Source organism: Hemicordylus capensis, chromosome 1 (assembly GCF_027244095.1).
Source record: "Hemicordylus capensis ecotype Gifberg chromosome 1, rHemCap1.1.pri, whole genome shotgun sequence".
Lineage (NCBI taxonomy): Eukaryota > Metazoa > Chordata > Lepidosauria > Squamata > Cordylidae > Hemicordylus > Hemicordylus capensis.
Window position 1 is genome coordinate 270767523 of NC_069657.1, and position 16396 is coordinate 270783918.

The 16396-nt window shown below is 43.6% G+C and overlaps 1 long non-coding RNA gene across 1 annotated transcript in view; it reads left to right on the plus strand.

Annotated features, from left to right (window-relative positions):
* The window catches only part of LOC128339734 (uncharacterized), a 47660-nt gene extending 32167 nt beyond the window's left edge, over window positions 1–15493 (plus strand). The window contains exons 2-4 of the long non-coding RNA XR_008313189.1: window positions 6837–7042; window positions 7571–7694; window positions 15020–15493. This is a non-coding gene — a long non-coding RNA (uncharacterized LOC128339734). The remainder of the gene's footprint in view (window positions 1–6836; window positions 7043–7570; window positions 7695–15019) is intronic.
* Window positions 15494–16396: the final 903 nt, after the last annotated feature.

The following is a 16396-nucleotide window of genomic DNA, read 5'->3' on the forward strand; positions in this document are numbered from 1 at the left end:
CAATGAAAAACCTTCTGAGTATAAATGTGGGGGGAAGAGACTAGGCCTCAATCAGCATAGAAGACTGAGGATATCTGTTTTATCGCTGCTCATCTTTTTTGCCATTTTGGGTCAAGTGTGCTCCAGTCTACTTTTGTACATTTTCATTCAAAGCCCATAGCTGCTTGTACTAAGAATATATATTTAAGTTCAAACTGGCTAAATGCTTTATCTGCATCTAATATGAGAATTTTATGACATTTCAACAAAAAACCTGAAATAAAAGCTTGAGGCCTTCATTATCCAGTTATAAGGCAGGTCAAAGCCCCAACCCAAACAGACTTGGGGTGAGATTTTGATCTTTTATAATAACTGGAGATAATTTTAGATTTCATTATTGTCCATATTCTTATTCATAATAATATGTGGACTGATCATAATAGCAAGATTCAGCCGTGCACAAACATTAGGAGAAGCTTGATAACTAGCCACAGAATTTGATGAAACTAGGTCACTGTCACACAGGCCTCCACTTCTCCTCAGGTAATAGTATTCCCACAGTTTTCTGTCAAGGTTCTGCAGCAGCAGGAGATAGGAAGTATGGATGTATCCACTCTGCTGGAATCAAGAGTCGATATAGGAACAAGACTTGGAACAGTGTTGGCACTAGCAGAAATCATGGCGGGGGGCGGGTTGCACACAGAGGGGACAAAGTGAATTTTGGAAGGGGCATGTTTTGTCCCACACTGTTGTTGTTTAGGGATGTGCGAATGGGTTCAAATTTGAACTGGTTCAAATTCAAACCAGGGTGGTTCGAAGGTTCAAATTTGAGCCAAACCAGCCATCAGGTTCGAGCTGCAGGTTCGAATTCGAACCGAACCAGGGGGTGGTTCGATTCAAACTGGTTCAAACTGGTTCAGACATTCAAAAATTGGTAGGATGGTATCTGGCACCCAGGGGTACCTGCAACCCAAACCCCAAAGCAACCAGACACTCGTACGATATTTTATAAAGTTTTGGAAATTATTTTTATTTTTTTCTCATAGGGTATAATGGTACTCGAACCAGGCCATTATACCTTATTGTGGAGCACCCATGGGTGCCAACAACCACCCAAACCCTGAAGCAATCGGATAGTACTATGATTTTTTATGAATATTTGAAATATTTTCAATTATTTTTCTCATAGAGTATAATGGGACCAGAACCAGACCATATCCCCTATTGTGGAGCACCTAGGGGCACAAAAGTGGGGTGGGTGGTAGAAAGACAGAGGTGCCTACCACCACAAAACCCCAAGGCAATTGGACACTCCTCTGATTATTGGTGAATTGTTAAAGTATTTTTGAATTCCTCATAGAGAATAATTAGGATTGCAGCAAATGTATAGCTTCACATCGGGGGGAAAGGGGTGTCGTAGAGTGAAGTGTGGTGGGTGGTAGTTCCTAGGGTGGGCAAGGAAGCTATCAGAATTATTTGAAAGGAATTGGGCAAAGGGCTGATTTTTAAGTGATTTTTGAAGTTTACGCGACTTTAAGGTTTTTCTCCATAAAGAAGCATGGAGGTGTCAGCAAATGTATAGCTTCATGTCAGGGGCAAAGGGGTGGCCTAGAGCAGAGTGTGGTGGGTGGTAGTGCCCAAGGGGGGCCATGAAGCTATCAGAATTATTTGAAAGGAATTGGGCAAAGGGCTGCTTTTTAAGTGATTTTTGAAGTTTATGTGTCTTTAAGGTTAGCAATTAGAGTGGATTCATGGTTTGTCATTGAAAATCTTATATGCTACCAAAGAATCTACACTCAGAACACTTCCGAAACACCAAAACCCAGTACCCCATGGGTTAGCAACCCATGGGGTGGTTGGCACCCTCTTTGCACTAGACAACCACTAACTCTGGGCCACCCCAGCACCCCACAAGCGGCTTTAAGGTTTTTCTCTATAGGGAAGAATGGAAGTTTCAGCAGCCCCATAACTGCACTTGGGGGATGCTGGGGTGGCCCAGAGCGAGGGTGCCAACCACCTCCACTGGTTCGAATTTGAACCGAACCAGGGGGAGGTTCGAGCAAAACCAAAACCGAACCACCCCCTCCTGGTTCAAACCTGATTCGAATTTGAACCGAACCAGGCAAACCAGTTTTGTGCACATCCCTGTTGTTGTTGTTGTTGTTAGAGAAAAGCACCCTGAGTATGTGAAAAGTAATTTTCCTCAAATAACCCCAGTGATACAAAAATGGGATGTACAGTTGGGAAAAATCTAGAAGGGATGCTTTCTTCCCTCATCCCTCCTTGGTGACATCTGTAGCCTGGCTGAATTATGGCTGCTTTAGCCACCACCAGGGACAAGGTCCCTTGTGAGTCTGCAGCATTCATCTCAGACTTCTACACAGTCTAAGATACCCCTGGACCTAGCATCATCCATTCTGCAGTCAGATAGTATTCAGATCTTGGATCTTATGACAAAGGGATGCCACAAGGCTATTATGGAAATCAGTGGCAAATAAATGAATGGCTCAGTGCTTAGGGTGATCTTTATCAGAAAACTGGGTGGAATTATCTCAGGTACAGGAGCAGCCAACAATAACCAGTACCATTGGTGGTAAAGTAAAGGTAAAGTGTGCCGTCGAATCAATATTAACTCCTGGTGCCCACAGAGCCCCCTGTGGTTGTCTTTGGTAGAATACAGGGGGGTTTACCATTACCATCTCCCACGCAGTAAGAGATGATGCGTTTCGGCATCTTCCTATATTGCTTCTGCCCAATATAGGTGTTTCCCATAGTCTGGGAAACATATCAGCAGGAATTCGAACGGCAACCTCTGACCTGTTAATCAATTCATCTTTTATTTTGCCAGCTTTTTCTTTGAGTTTGGAAACTTACAAGGACAACGTTTCCAATGCAGCTCAGCTTAAGCAACTCAGTCTCCGAAAAAGAAAGCCAGAATGATGTAGTCGACTGTGTGGGATTTGGACATGGGAGACTCAGATTCCTTGCTCAGTCATGAGCTTTTTAGAGGAAGGATGGGCTGCAAGTACTAACTTGTACTATGTTGTGTGTTAGTTCAACAGTGCTCCAGCACCAAGGTGTGGGTGCAGAAGCATTGTGTCCCTTCTCCTTTGAAGGATGGGGCATGGGGGTCAGCATGGCTATCTGCACAAGCCTCATGCAGCACAAACAAAGACAAAGCAGCTATTCACATGAGCACTGAAACCCGGGCAAAGGAAGCCCAGCCCAGTTTTGGGGGATGTATGTACTGCCAGAGGCCATGCAGCTCCTGGTGGCAGTGCAGCAGCAAGCCCACTTAGGGAGCCCGCCGCTTAGCCCAGGTTTTGGGTACAAGGGTGCCAAAAAAGTGGGCTAAATACTTGTGTGTTGGTGCTGCATGGCTTCATGTGGCACCTGCACACACAAGTTGACTCCTGGCCAGTGCCAAGAGGCTCTCCATAATGCACCGTGCACTCACACGGTGCATGATGGAACCTCCAGGGGCCTCCTGGCCCCCAAACCTCCCTGCTCCCTCCCTGCTCCCAGCAGAAGCCAGCAATCATCTGGGCGGCTGATCTGGCTGCCCAGCAACATGGATGGGATCATCTGCGGGGGAGGTAAGCTTTTCACGGCTTCCTCCCCTCACCCCTTCCAAGCCCATTCTCCAGTCATGAGAATGGGCTCAGACTGTGCCCATTTAAGACAACCATGCCTTCCTCAAGCTGCAGCTTAGAGTTCGACAGCAACCTGCTATTATCCCTGCTAACTTGGCAAAGAGGCACCTTTTAACGTGGTGATTCTCTTTATTTAGCAGGAGGAGAGTAACTGGCCCTATCCACCCCCAGCACAGTACCTCCAGTGACTGTTACTGGTGTCTATCTTATGTTTTGTTTTAGAATGTGAGCCCTTTGAGGACAGGGAGCCATCTTATTTATTTATTCTCTGTGTAAACCGCCCTGAGCCATTTTTGGAAGGGCGGTATAGAAATCAAATTAATAATAAAATAATAATAACCTGCCACCCCACAAAGTGGACTTGCTTTAATTAGTTCTATTGCAGATTGCGGACATATGAGCTAGTAAAATTTTGGTCCATAGCTCAGCCCAATAACTGTGACCCATGTATTCATTTTGGGTGTGTGGAAGCAAGTACAGGTAAGGGTGTTTAGGACCCTAAACTAAAGGGTCTTGAACTAAAACTGGCAATGCAATTTAGACAAGTATTAGGGTCATTCCTATTCTGACCACATGGAGTGAACCTTTTTTTCAATTAGACTTTTCATCTAGTCATCTTATTCAAGTTCAGTCATTGATTTCCTCAACCTTGCATCCTTCTCCATCCAAGGGGTCACAGATAGGAGGCTTAAGGTGGCAGGAGGGAAGGAGAGGCAAATATTATAATTCTGAGCATCCCAAGGCACCGGTGCCATGAATGGAGGCAGGGGCATAACTCTAATAGGGCAAGGGGAGACAGTTGTTTGGGGGCCAACTGCCTTGGGGCCCCCCCGAGAGGCAAGTCACATGACTGACTCCCCCAGCCGCGCACCCACCCGGGCTTCCTTCAGTTGTATTCATCCTCCGAAATTGATGTGAGTGTTAAGACCTGGAGCTACCAGAACAGCATGTCTTTCTCTAGTACCATTAAATGACTTACATCGTCCACAATTTACCAAACCTTTTACAAAATAATTTAAGATGATGTTCTAGTGTGGCACATAGGTGACAGAGACAGAGATAGAGATAGATAAAAAATTTACTTCAGTGAGGGGGGGGCATTTTAAAATTTTGTCTCTGGGCCCACTCCAACCTTGCTATGCCCCTGAATGGAGGCTTACTCAAACCAACTTCTTGTGTTTTATTAATTTGAGGGATCTGGAGTAGGGAATCACTCCTTCATCTCTGAAGTGCTCATCAGTGTAGAGATGCTGAAACTGTCAGAGTCTCCTTTGCACACCATTAAGGTGCATGGACAATGAAGAGCAAAAGCCAGTGACATTACTGATCTGATTCATGGAGCCAGGTGAGAATACAACAGAAGGAACATGGTTTCCTAGTTCTCACCTTGGTGGCAGTTGCAATAAGGCAAGAGAAACATGCTTTAACTAGTTATGCTGCAGTTGGGACATATAAGCTAGTACAGTTGTGGTCCACAGTTCGACCGAATAACTATGACCCATGTCTTCATTCTGAGGATGTGGAAGCAAGTAAGGGTGCTTAGGATTACAGTCTTCAACTAAAACTGGCAAGGCAATTTAAATCAGTGTTCTTGATAGATAAACATTATTGAAGCCACATTCCAACTGTACAAATCAGCTCATCCAATGTGGCTTCAGCTTATTGAAATAAGTTATTGTCTACATGAGGACCAAGCAAGATAATAAGGAGATTAAACCCTGTGAAGTTGACCAAGTGAAGAAGAATATATCTTTTTTCTCGTAATTATACCAGCATCTTAGATGAACGGTCCAAAACCTCATTGTGACTTTCACCAAGGAAAGATGAATACATTGATAGGAACTGCCACAATAATCTTATTTAATAATCCCAGTGGGCAAGTTACATAAAACTTTAATGAATAATTTGTCAACATTAGACATAAATCTCTCTACTGATGCATATCTTAATCCCCTTCATAATTTCCAGGTCAAAGTCCCTTATTCTTAATGGAAAAAAATGTATCAGAGCAATATTAAAGACCCTAAGTTCAGACAGGTTTATTGCCAGCATCCATATCTATTCACACAGTACATTTTTCATTTTCAGTGAAAATAACATATGGCAGGTTTAAATTGGCACCTCTGCTTTCATTACAAGCTGCAATATTAGCTTTTTCAGCCACCCTTTAATTTATTAGAACTTTATTTTATGCAAAGAATGTGACTGTTTTTAATATCCGTATATCAAAGTATGTTGAGAGTTCATACTGGGAGACAAATTATTAAAACAGGACTTACGTTTTAGTATCTAAGTAAGTCAGCTAATTTTGAAAAACTTCCTAAAATATAATTACATTTGCTTGTTTTCACCATTTTTGGTGTTGAAAATCAAAGAGCATGTTTTGTCTGTTTCTGAAGCTGTTCAGAAGTAATTAACAAGTTTATTTTAAGTTCCTTGTTTTCATTTTAGGGATTAATAATTTTTAAACTTGTCATTCATTTGTTTTCACATCTTGACATGAATGTCACCACTGATATCATAAGATTGTTTTATGGATGATTTCACAATAATTAGGCTTTTAGTTTCCAAAAAAAATTTCAATTAAACCCCTGGGGCTATGAAGAAAGATCCCCTTACATCACTGCAGAATTTCTGGTTCTCGATACCAGGGAGTTAAACTGAGTGGATTAAAAACAAAAAACAAAAACAAAACTTTCCCCTTTTTTGCCTTTGATTTGTTGGTACTATGTCATTTTTCTCTCCCTCCCCCAACTTGCTTTGGTTTTGTTTTTTTATTGGCCCAGTTTCACTGCTGCAAGCAAAATATCATGTTATCAACTATTATAAGGTCAGTTCTAATGCTGCATCTATGCAGGCAAAAAAAGCATGCATGCAATGGATGTGTTCCTGTTTCTGAAGCACAAGCACTTGCACGTGTGAGACAAATTTCACTTCCTTTCACTTCCCTCTGAAAGTGCTCCTGCACCATGCAAATATATCCCTGAGGGCTGCACAACCCTCACTGAGCTTCATGAAAATATGTCCCTGTGGTTCACTGTGTTTTATGTTACTGCACATCCCTCCTCTTGTCACTCTGCGAAGGGAGGGCTTCACCATGAAGCATATCATATTCTTGGATATACTGTAATGAGAATGTTTATGAATGTGACTGGAAAGTTTGTTGTTCATTTTGGCCCTACTCTCTCTCTCTCTCTCTCCTAGATGCAGCTGGTTGAGGAGATCAAAACTGAGAGAAGAAAGCAGACATGAGTAACTCTAAATGTCAAAATGGATCACTGCTCCCTCAGGACTGGTTCATCACCAATATAGTCAACTCAGACAAATGCTAAACAGAATGAAGTGGATCCTCCTCTTGCTCGATAGCAATAACTGCACACAATAACTGCACCCTCCTAAATTACACACAGGTATCTGGGAAAAGGGGATTCAATTTTGGCTTCAAAGAAATAATTGTTTAACATTAAGTGTGTGCTTGTGTCTTGTGGTTTGTGTGATACATCTGCTTAACTATCTCCTGGCATTTTCCTGATTCAGGGCCTTAAGAATTCAAAACATGTCTGGACGTATGTTAAGTCACTTCAGCTGTGTAAATGATCAGATTATCATTGTATTTGCAGCCACATTTGTCAGATCAAGGAAATATCGCTAAGGAACTTGGAGCGAATCAAAGCTTCGACATGAGGCAAAACTATTCTGTCTTCACCTCCTTGGCAGTCTAATAAAAACATTTCCCCAAGCAACTAGGATGGCAAAGTCCTTTGTAGTACTCTAGGTTTCATATTTGTTTCGATCTCTGGGCTTGGCTCCTCACAGCATGCTTCTGACTTCCATCACATAAATCATAGATGCTGAAGGACTGTAATACACACAAGTATTTCCTTATGACATTTCCCGCAAACAAGCATTTTTTCATTATATTTCTCCATTTGAAACAGAAATTAACAACACTGGGAACCGTGCAAAGATATGGATACATCATGCGTAGCAAACAAGCCTAATCTTTCAAGTGCATGCGTCTCTTCTGGAGGAGCACTGACTACTATCTGCAAAATACATAAGGTTGGCTTTTATTGCAAAACAATCTTTTATTTTTATTTGGCATGCAGAAAATGTTGGATGGCATGACAGGTCTTATGGACATATCTCTCTCCCCACACACAAATACAATATAAGTTGTTTGTAAAATGTATTCTGAAGCTGTAAGATGTTTCTATTTTAAGAGCATCAAAATTGCCATGCTGGGTCAGATCAATGGCCCATTTAGCTCAGCATCCTGTCGACGGCAGACAGTGGCCGGGCAAACATCTTGGAAAAGTTCACAAGCGGGCATGGACAGTGAGATCCATCTCCTGCTGTGAGTCCCTTGCATGCAATATTCAAAAGTAGACAACTGTCACCAAAAAGAAAATGGAGGTTGCACTTTTTACTGTCATCCCTAGTAGTCACTGTAGGCCTAACTTTGTTGTATCTATCCCATTCTTTCTTTGCAATGTAAGGATGAAACAATGCAATGCACTTCACTTTTACAGAAGTTGGGTAGATTGGGTGCTATAATTATAGCAAACACATACAGGTGAAACTCGGAAAATTAGAATATCGTGCAAAAGTCCATTAATTTCAGTAATGCAAATTAAAAGGTGAAACTGATCTATGAGACAGACGCATTACATGCAAAGCGAGATAAGTCAAGCCTTAATTTGTTATAATTGTGATGATCATGGCGTACAGCTCATGAAAACCCCAAATCCACAATCCCAGAAAATTAGAATATTACATGGAACCAAGAAGACAAGGATTGAAGAATAGAACAATATCGGACCTCTGAAAAGTATAAGCATGCATATGTATTCAGTACTTGGTTTGGGCCCCTTTTGCAGCAATTACTGCCTCAATGCGGCGTGGCATGGATGCTATCAGCCTGTGGCACTGATGAGGTATTATGGAAGACCAGGATGCTTCATTAGCGGCCTTCAGCAATTCTGCATTGTTTGGTCTCATGTCTCTCATCCTTCTCTTGGCAATGCCCCATAGATTCTCTATGGGGTCAGGTCAGGCGAGTTTGCTGGCCAATCAAGCACAGTACACTGTATACTTTTCAGAGGTCCGATATTGTTCTATTCTACAATCCTTGTCTTCTTGGTTCCATGTAATATTCTAATTTTCTGGGATTGTGGATTTGGGGTTTTCATGAGCTGTACGCCATGATCATCACAATTATAACAAATTAAGGCTTGACTTATCTCGCTTTGCATGTAATGCGTCTGTCTCATATATCAGTTTCACCTTTTAATTTGCATTACTGAAATTAATGGACTTTTGCACGATATTCTAATTTTCCGAGTTTCACCTGTAGCTAACCTTTTATCATTGCTTTCTTTCCCGAATAGGAGTTTGTTTGTTTTTGTTTGGTTTTACATTTATATCCTGCTCTTCCTTCCAAGGAGCAGTCTATACAGAGCAGTGTACCTAGTTACAGTGAGGGAAATAAGTATTTGATCCCCTGCTGATTTTGTCCGTTTGCCCTCTGACACAGAAATGACCAGGCTATAATTGGAATGGTAGGTTTATTGTAGCTGTGAGAGACAGAATAACAACAAACAAACCCTCAAAAGCCCAGTGCCCAAAAATCAGCGATGGATTTGCATTGTAGTGAGGGAAATAAGTATTCGATCCCCTATCAACCAGCAAGATTTCAGGCTCCCAGGTGTCTTTTCACTATATGCAGGTAACGAGCTGAGATGAGGAACACCCTCTGTAAGGGAGTGCTCCTAATCCCAGCTTGTTACAGTACCTGTATAAAAGACACCTGTCCATAGAAGCAAGCAATCACTCAGCTTCCAAACTCACCACCATGCCCAAGACCAAAGAGTGTCAAAGGATGTCAGGGACAAGGTTGTAGACCTGCACAAGGCTGGACTGGGCTACAAGACTATCGCCAAGCAGCTTGGTGAGAAGGTGACTACAGTTGGCACGATAACTCGCAAATGGAAGAAACACAAAATAACTGTCAATCTCCCTCGGTCTGGGGCTCCATGCAAGATCTCACCTCGTGGAGTTGCAATGATCATGAGAACAGTGACAAAGCAGCCCAGAACTACACGGGGGGAACTTGTCAATGATCTCAGGGCAGCTGGAACCATAGTCACCAAGAAAACAATTGGTAACACACTATGCCGTGAAGGACTGAAATCTTGCAGTGCCCGCAAGGTCCCCCTGCTCAAGGCAGCACATGTACAGGCCCGTCTGCAGTTTGCCAATACACATCTGAATGATCCAGAAGAGAACTGGGCGAAAGTGTTGTGGTCAGATGAGACCAAAATCGAGCACTTTGGCATCAACTCAACTTGCCGTGTGTGGAGGAGGAGGAATGCTGCCTATGAGCCCAAGAACACCATCCCCACCGTCAAACATGGAGGTAGACACATTATGCTTTGGGGGTGTTTTTCTGCTAAGGGGACAGGACACCTTCACCGCATCGAAGGGATGATGGACGGGACCATGTACTGTCAGATCTTGGGTGAGCACCTCCTTCCCTCAGCCAGGGCATTGAGAATGGGTCGTGGATGGGTATTCCAGCATGACAATGACCCAAAACACACAGCCAAGGCAACAAAGGAGTGGCTCAAGAAGAAGCACATGAAGGTCCTGGAGTGGCCCAGCCAGTCTCCAGACCTTAATCCCATAGAAAATCTGTGGAGGGAGCTGAAGGTTCGGGTTGCCAAACATCAGTCTCGAAAGCTTTCTGACTTGGAGAGGATCTGCAAAGAGGAGTGGGACAACATCCCCCCTGGGTTGTGTGCAAACCTGGTGGCCAACTACAAGAAACGTCTGACCTCTGTGATTGCCAACAAGGGTTTTGCCACCAAGTACTAAGACATCTTTTGTGAAGGGACTGAATACTTATTTCCCTCACTACAATGCAAATCCATCGCTGACTTTTGGGCACTGGGCTTTTGAGGGTTTGTTTGTTGTTATTCTGTCTCTCACAGCTACAATAAACCTACCATTCCAATTATAGCCTGGTCATTTCTGTGTCAGAGGACAAACGGACAAAATCAGCAGGGGATCAAATACTTATTTCCCTCACTGTATGTTTATCCTCACAAGAACCCTGTGAGGTAGGCTAGGCTAAGAGATAAGCGACTGGCCCAGAATCACCCAGTGAGTGTCATGGCTGAATGGGCATTTGAACTCGGGTCTCCTCTAGCCACTACACCATGTGAAGAGACTCCAAAGTAAATAAAAGGTGGCTGACATCCAGACCAGCACCGTACTGGTGACTGACATCCAGATTAATGCAGTGCCACTGCATGAGGGGATAGGGGCAATTTTTGCCAATCTTCCTTTCCTTCTGAAGCCCACTGTTCATGCACGGTCCTTAGGAACATATTTTCAGGGAAGCAACGGGCTTCAAAGTGAAGACAGGTGGCAGTGAGGGGGAGGTGGGAGACAGCAGTGGGCAGCTAAGGCAGGTGAGGGTCCATCTTCAAAACTTGCCCCAGGGCCCCCTCCATCCTTGCTGTGCCCTAGAACAGGGGTGCACAACTCAAATGCCCTGGTGGGCCAGAACCAACCATGACTTGCTGTGTGGAGGTTGAGGTCAATTTTCAGCACATTATTACATTAAAATTAATTATTAAAATTGATTAAAGTGAGGGGGCAGAGGGATGGAATCAGGGAGAAAATAGATTCTGTCCCAGAGACAGGATATCTGGATTCAAGTGGCCCACTGGATTACGCTGCTGCTTGTCAGGAGGATAGGCCAAGAGTTCTTCATGGCTCCTGCTGTTGCTTCAAGATATTCTTATCTGCAAGCCAGCAAACAAAGTCCCAGAGGGCTGTATGCGACCCTTGTACTGCGGCGGGGAGAGAAGCCCAGCCAGCCCATTTTTCAGTGAAATGATATCTGGGGAGGGATGGGAGAGGTCCCAAATTGACCCTCTCCCAGGTATTGGCCCCGCCCCTGCATCTGACATCAGATACAAGGGGCAGGACTAATGCTGATAATGGAGTAGATGTGGGAAGTAGGAAGCCCCTCTCCCTGCTCCTTTTATTTTGTACCATTATCTGATTCTTTTCCTGAATCAGAAAACTTTCCTGGTTTCTTTATCAACTTGTGTTGACAAGTGAATGCTGGGGTGGGGTGGGGTGGGGTGGGGGAGAAGAGGGAATTGCAAAATTAGTGCAGCCTCTGATAAGATAAAATGTGAAACATGTAATCTAACCATTTCAGAAGAGAGGAGGAGGAGGTATCTGCATGTATCTCTTTTTCTGTCGCCTCGTGACCTCGCTCCAAATGTGTTTCTCTCTCGCGCGCACACTTTTTTGCTCCGGGTTCCTGGTTGGATAATTTAGGTTAATGCCAGCAAGGGAGGCTTTGGGCTGCTTCAAAGGGTATTTCAACTTGATGGAGCTCTGCCCCTCTCTCTGTACCATGGGACAACAACTCGTCTATGTCCAGAGAGCGAGAGAGGCTGGAGCTGTGGTAACAGGAACAGCAGTGCAGCTGACACAACCACTGCCGCCAATGTAGCCCTCACAGGGACATTCTACCCAGCTCCCCCCCCCCCCGGGCTCCTACCCCACCATGGCCAACCTTTTTGCTCAGTGATCTTGCAGGAGAGAACTCAAGCCCTGTGCTGCAACCCACCTTCTTCCTCTTTAATGAGGTGCAGTGGGGTGGGGGGGAGAAGACACCACAAACCAAACACCCCTCCCCTTTCTCCCTCTTATTTCTTACTTGGCTTGGGGTGAAGCATGCACATGATGGTGACACATAGGGGGAGGGGGAGCAACAGGATGACTTTGTCCACCGGCCATGGACAAGCTCTCTATGCCCCTGGCTCAGGGGTAAAGTACACACCTACGATCCTAGATTAAGTCCCCAAATCTCTAATTAAAGGGTCTAAGAAGGCAAGATTTGGACAAGGCCTCTGTCCTGAAACTTTAGATGCTGCCCAAAAAAGCTGATGATACTGGACTAGATAGGTCAACAGTCTTAGTATAAGACAGTTTCATATGCTTTTTATAACATTTTATTACTATATAATTCCTAACATATTTAAAGTTACTCTTACTACTACTATAATATTTATATACCTCTCATCAACCAAAGTTCTCAAAGTGGTTTACATAGAAAAATAAATAATACATCAAGAAAATGGTCCCCTGTCCCCAAAGGGTTCACAATCTAAAAAGAAACATAAGGCAGATATCAGCAACAGCCATTGGAGGGATGCTGTGCTGGGGTTGGATAGGGCCAGTTGCTCTCCCCCTGCTAAATATAAGAGAATCACCACTTTGAAAGATGCCTCTTTGCTTAGTTAGCAGGGGTGACTAACATTGGTTTACTCAGAACACTAATCTCATATTCAGCAAGCCTTTTATTATGACCCAAGATTTCTTTCTTGAATAGAACTATATTGAATAGAACTTCAGAGTATATCATTTTGTTAGCATTTCCCCCCTCCCACCCAGAGTGTTTTGCCTCATGTGTTTTATTTCATTCCTGTTTGGTTCATTTCACTTGTTTGATTTTCTTATTGAAGATCCTGGAATTCAGAAAATTAACTTCTTGCTTAACTTCAAACTGATGGATCGATGAAGCAATACAAGTAATATGTTTAAGGCTACAATCCTAGGCAAACTGACTCAGAATCAATGGGACTTACTTCCATGTTAATATGTTTAGGAAGCAAAATTATTTTCTGTAATATGGAAATACTCAGAAGGCCTCACTAGAGCAAACACTATTTTTTTTAAAAAAAAGAATTTAATATTTCATTCACAGCTACGAATCCCCTAAGAATCAATCCATGAGTTTTGTGCCCATAAATAATATACAGAAGTTGAGCTCCTTTTCTGAATTTCTTGTGTGATTCTCATCCTCAAAAAACAAGGAGTAGAGTGTGCAGACAACTGATGTGTGTGCAACCAGGCACAAAGCTGTATAGCACTCCATCAATGGAAGCTGCTTCTGTTAACATTAGAATCAACGGAAGATGCTGCGGTCTACGTGAGCACAATTCCCCTTTCTTCTGAGATGTATGGAGGGGCCATAGTGATAGAGCTGTTTTCTTTGCATTGTAAATAATTGCCGGATGATCTAGCAGAACACCCCCAAGACCATATTATTTGCTGATTCAATGGTCTTCCATAAGACCACTGGGAGTGGGGGAGCCTCCATGCTTCTCCACCTGCCTGGCTGGCTTGGCTTGCTCTTCCTGCCTCTGCTGCAGCTGCTTTCTGGTCAGGATGGTGGGCAGGGTGGGGTGGGATGGAGGGAGGATGCCAGCTGGGTGATCTTGCAGAAGACCCTGTAAAAACAAGCTTGAAATTTTATATATATATATATATATATATATATATATATATATATATATATATAAAATTCATTGAAGTGAACATTTTTAGAAGCTCACACCATGCATGTGCAGTACAAAAAAGAAAAGAAAAGGAGGTATGGCATCCTGCCTATTCTAGAAAACCATTGGCCAGAGAAAGACCCAGGAGCAAGCAGTGTGAATGGTCCAAGGGAAGTATTGAAAGGAACGGAGGTGACAGTGCATCCAAGCAGCCCTATGCAAATGCCCTCGGAACTGTTATTATTTCTGCTTCAGTGTGTGGCTTCCATGAGACTAATGGTTAGTCGCATAATCCCGCGATTAAGCCTGCCATCTGGGAAAGCCTCATGCTAGACAAGCCTTTGGCTGAGCTCAGAGCAGCCCTCAGTGGGAGAGTGCAGCTCCTTTTCTGCCTTCCACCTAATGGTGCAGCGGGGAAATGCTTGACTAACAAGTAGAAGGTTGCTGGTCCAAATCCCCGCTGGTACTATATCGGGCAGCAGCGATATAGGAAGATGCTGAAAGGCATCATCTCATACTGCGCAGGAGGAGGCAATGGTAAACCCCTCTTGTATTCTACCAAAAGAAAACCACAGGGCTCTGTGAGCACCAGAAATCATAACTGACTTGACAGCACATTTTACTGACTTACTTAAAGCTATATTGGATGTATACCCTATTCTGAGCCCTGTGCTGTATGGTCACTGATACTCTGGAAGGGGTTCAGAGGAGGGCAACAAAGAAGGTGAGTGATCTTGACACCAAGTCCTATGAGAAATGGTTGAAGGAGCTAAGTATGTCTAGCCAGGTGAAGCAAAGGTTAAGGGGAGCTATGATAGCCCTCTTCAGATTTTGGAGTGTGTACTGTAGAAGGTGTGGATTTGTTCTTTGTTGCTCCTGAAGACTGGAGACAGGCTGAAATTACAAGGAAGGAGATTAAGGCGATACATTGGGAAGAATTCCCTAACTGTAGAGTTGTTTGACAGTGGAACTGTCTGTCCTGTGCGGTGGTGGGACTCTCCTCCTCTTGATTTTTTTCAGTCAGATGATGGACAGCCATCTGTCAGGGACCCTGTAGCCATTTCCTGCACTGAGCAAGATGCTGAATGAAGTCTTCCAAGATCCCTTCCAACTCTCCCATTCTGAGAGTCATTATTCCAGCTGGCAGCAGCTTTTCAGGATCTCAGGGGACAAAGGTCTTCTCCAGTCCTGTTACCTAATATCTTTTTTACTGAAGATGCTGAGAACATAACATCGGATATTCTTCATTCAAAGCATGTGCTCTACTATTGAGCTATGTCATCTTCAAAGCTGTACTTGTTGCGCATTTTCAGTTTTTCATATTACCCTACTGATATGGTTGGAAAATAAGAGTTCAATGGAGCCTTGTCCATAAAAAATGTGGTTTACTATTAGATCTGCAATATTCTGCATTCCATATTTAAATAGCGCTACTTTCAAATTTATTGCAATGTGCCTTACACCAGGTTTTTTTTAGCCCTGTCTTTATCTGTAGCACCCAGAGAAGTGGTAGGGTGAAAATTAACATCATTACCATCTCTGTTCCTTTGGGGAGAGAGACTAACTTTATATCTGGAAATTAATTTCATTTAGCTATATAAGTGTTGTCTCTAATTTTAATACAGTGGATGGACATTGACTTATGGATATGCGTTGAAAGTTGCATTCCTAGATATCTTCTTCTACAGCTGAAATACTTCTTGTTCATTCCTCCATAACAATTAGCATGGTATTTAAGCATTGCAAATAAGCATCAAAAGTTAATAATTAAAGTATGATCTATTAAATGTCAAATGACTTACAAGTGTCTCATAAAATGATTGAATATGCATGAAATATTAAGCAGGCTGAAAACATTGCTCCAAGAAGCAAACTTCTGTATTGCAGCTGGAGTCTGTTTCCATTCTTTACATTGCAGGGAGTAATATCTAAACATGTGCAGAACCCTCCTGATCAATGTAACTTCATATATTCATTTGATAATTTTCAGATGTTTCACCTTGGGAGGAACCAGGGGCATAGCTAGAATTGAACAAGGTGGGACAAATGACCCTGGGTTTTGAAGGAGTGACCCACTGGCTGAGCAACAGATCTCCTACTTAAAATAGCTTGGAACGGGTCTCACGATCTGTGAGACCCGGTTTAGGGTGCTGAGCGGGGAGAGCGGGCTCCCTGCTCACGAGCGGGCAGGGAGCCCTGGACGGCTGGATTGGGAGCCAACACGATGGCCGGCTCCCGAAAGCCCCAGTATGCCCTGCATGAGTGCGCAGGGCATACTGGGGAGACCCCCGAGCCGGAAGGCTGCTTTTAAGCCTCCCAGCCGGGGGTCTACTTGCGAGGAGCCGTGGTGCGGAGCCGTGCCGCAGCTACTCAAGAGCAGATAGCCCGGGTTTGCGG